The sequence below is a fragment of the Camellia sinensis genome, chromosome 10, assembly GCF_055761805.1.
Source record: "Camellia sinensis isolate YWXY chromosome 10, ASM5576180v1, whole genome shotgun sequence".
Lineage (NCBI taxonomy): Eukaryota > Viridiplantae > Streptophyta > Magnoliopsida > Ericales > Theaceae > Camellia > Camellia sinensis.
In genome coordinates, this window is record NC_138970.1 from 54,065,417 (window position 1) to 54,068,736 (window position 3,320).

At 34.7% G+C, this 3,320-nt stretch overlaps 1 long non-coding RNA gene across 1 annotated transcript; it reads right to left on the minus strand.

Annotated features, from left to right (window-relative positions):
- Window positions 1-1,260: 1,260 nt before the first annotated feature.
- On the minus strand, window positions 1,261-2,226 carry LOC145801113 (uncharacterized). The gene is made up of 2 exons (XR_014342016.1): window positions 1,862-2,226; window positions 1,261-1,565 (listed from the first exon to the last, which is right to left on the minus strand). It is a non-coding gene; the product is annotated as an uncharacterized LOC145801113 (long non-coding RNA).
- Between the last annotated feature and the right edge of the window lie 1,094 nt (window positions 2,227-3,320).

Sequence of the window (3,320 nt, forward strand, 5' to 3'; positions counted from 1 at the left end):
TGGGACCAGAGTAAGGTTGGACATGCGTCCTTTACGGTGGGCCGAGCTAGGGTTAGAACGTGAGCGATGACCAAGTAAACTAAAGATAAGCCGCGGTCTAGAGCCGAGCTAATATGTGAAAGGTTGTAAAGGGGATCAACCAGTCTAAGAGCGGGACGTCCTTGCGGGATTGACTGAGCCTGAAACCGGCTTGGAAACTGACCTGGTTCTGCTCAACGCAAGGTTGTCTTGAGTTAGCACTTTGGGGATTATGCAAGTGATTGCTCGATTATGGCACTCCACGTGGTCCAATGAAGAAAGGAAGGGAATCCACTCCAGAGACGTATCAATATTGTTTTGCAGTTTGGCCGATATTGTTTGGCGGTATTAACGCGTACACGTGTAAGGAAAAAGAGACGGTAGTACAGCCATCGTCCAGAGAAGGATGACAGAAGTAGTGTGCACATAACTTGGGGTTACATGGCTAGCCTACAAAAAGCGTATCTCAAGCACTATAGGGAAGTAAACAAACTTTAACAGCTCTCTCTCTCTCTCTGAATTCCCTTCTTCCTGAAGAAAGCTAACTTGACTACCGAATGGGTTTTCCGACAAATCACTCGCTAGGTAGCTCACCTTTGTTCTGTTTGCAATAAGTAAGACGCTGTTCAGAGCAAGGCAAGCTTGGTAGCAAGGTGTAAGGGCGACGACGAATATTTCTTTCTCGTATGCCAATATTATCAAGATTCATGAAGCTCAATTTTCAGTGATATGTTTTGGAACCTAATTGCATCCCAAAAGAGAAGACATACATTTTTCAAATCATAATGCCATTTTCAAGTGAATTGAAGCATGGTAGGCCTTCTTATATTAATCGAAATGAATTCGTGGGAATGGTTTTGAGAGAATGGAGCTGTTAACTCTATTTTTCATATTTAAAATTATAAGTCTTATTAACACATATTCTTTTCTGTTTTTTTTAGATAGTTATTAACATGTATTCTTAGAACACATAATAAGAAGATTTAATAATAATGGCAAGACATAGTTACAATAGCATATATATACAAACACACACTTTTACATTATGTCATTTTTCTTCATCAACAAGTTTTTGTTGATTGACTCTAGAATCTTGAGATATTTTTAGCTATTTTTCTTTCCACCCAAACATATACAAAAAAATTCCCCAAAAAAGAAAAATCACACACACACACACACCTAAAAAAAAAAAACTACGCAGTTTCAATCAAGAAAGCATTCATTGTAAATAAACAAGACTGATGGATTAATAGCAAGTCTTATACTAGTCATCAAAGTCTTACAAATTTTCAGTTCATGAACTGAGAAAGTAAAACTTATTGTCGAAAATTAAAATAAAACTTGTCAACCAATTATGGGAGGATTGACAATTTTTCCAGATGAATCAACATATAATCGGACACGAGACTCAATGAATTCCATGGTGACCAAGCAATCTGGTGGAACCACTTGAATCAGAACTTCCGGCATCTCCTCTTTTATTTTTCTTTCTGCTTCTTCTGCTGGTAAGCCTACCAGCTCCGGCCATGTCGTTTTTAGAGTTGTCCCTGATCCAAAAATATGGTCCAGTGATACTGAATTTTGTCAGTAATATAGTAGGTAAGCGCTTTTTGATATCGTTTTCAAAATACACGTTTTAGTTTTTTTGTATTTTCAGACACAAAAACAATACTGAAAGGTTTGGAAACACCAACTGTTTAAGACAAAAAAAAAAAATGAAAAAAAGTTAGGGATCATGAATTTTATTAATCAAAATGGAAATTAATGGTGCATGGTTGACCATAAACTTAATAAAGAAAGAGAAAGAAGAAGCAAAATAAAAAAATAAAATAAAAAACATTACTTGGTGGGAAGAAAGTTGATTCGGGAGCAAATTGTTGTTGAGGAAGCTTGGTTTCGTGGTTTTCCTCGGCCATAATAATAACAAGAACCAAACAGGAACTCTACCACTCTTTCTACTGAGGAAAAAGCCTCTGTGCATAAGAAAATTTGTATATGCCTCGGATGACTCGAAGAAATCTACACATGCTAAGAGGAAAGTACTTACACTATATATAACCAACAACCCCTTCTGTTTTTTTTTTTTTTTTTTTTGCTTTTTTGTTTTTTTGTTTTTTTTTTAATCTATTGTCTTTTTCATGGCTATGAAAGCAATGACCGGCCAATCTAGCAATCTTAGCATAGGATATGCTTAAACACCTCAATTTCTGCCAATTGCCATCTGGCCGACATTATTTAGCCTGCAAGGACTGTCCTATATCAAATAATTTTTTTTTTATTTTCTATTTTTTTAGAGAAATACGTTTTTTTAAAAAATGGGATTTAGGATAATTATTTTTTGCCCTTTCATTTATTTTTGGATAAATTTCACTTGACTACCTTTACTTTTACTCATGTGTGGATTACCTCCCTCATTTGTAAATAATCACATAATATTTTATCCAACTTAATAGTAAGTGTGAAATACATGCCAGACATAAAGAGATTATATGCTCATTTTTAAATTTTAATGAGGTAAATAGTACGTGAATTAAAGCATAAGGGGTTAAAGTGTGTTTTTTCTCCCAAGCAAATAATGAAAATATCCATATTTCACACACCTTGGTTACTTATATACAAGGGTATTTTAGATTTTTAATTAAATTATTAACGATTCTAACGATGCATTTTAATTCACAAACCATAAAAATTGTGATTATTTTCAATTGAGAAGGGAGATAATCCATACATAGGCCAAACTATAAGAGGATAAAATAAAATTTATCTCTTTTTTTTTTCCCTTCGATTCTTTCTCTCTTTCCCCGCCTCTAATCATCCCTCCCCCACACCACTCCTATCCCAAGTCTAAGCCACCCACCCCTAGCCTTTTCTCTCACTTTAGATCCTACTATGGCCTCCTCTATCCACCCTTATTTTCAACAGGAACTTTACTAGTCTCTCTACTAAGGAAAAGGCCTCTGTGCATAAGAAAATTTGTTTATGCCTTGGATGACTCGAAGAAATCTACATATGCTAAGAGGAAAGTACTTACACAATATATAACCAACAACCCCTTCTGTTTTTTTTTTTGCTTTTTTGTCTTTTTGTTTTTTTTTAATCTATTGTCTTTTTCATTGCTATGAAAGCAATGACCGGCCAATCTAGCAGGGCTCGTTTGGGAACAGGCTAATTTAGTAATTTTTTGGTTATTTGGTTAAAATATGAGCTAAAAAAAATTAATATGTTTGGGATGACTTTTTGACTTTTTACGAAAAGATGTGCAAAAAGTAGAGAGAAAAGAGAATTTTTGACTTTTTGGTATG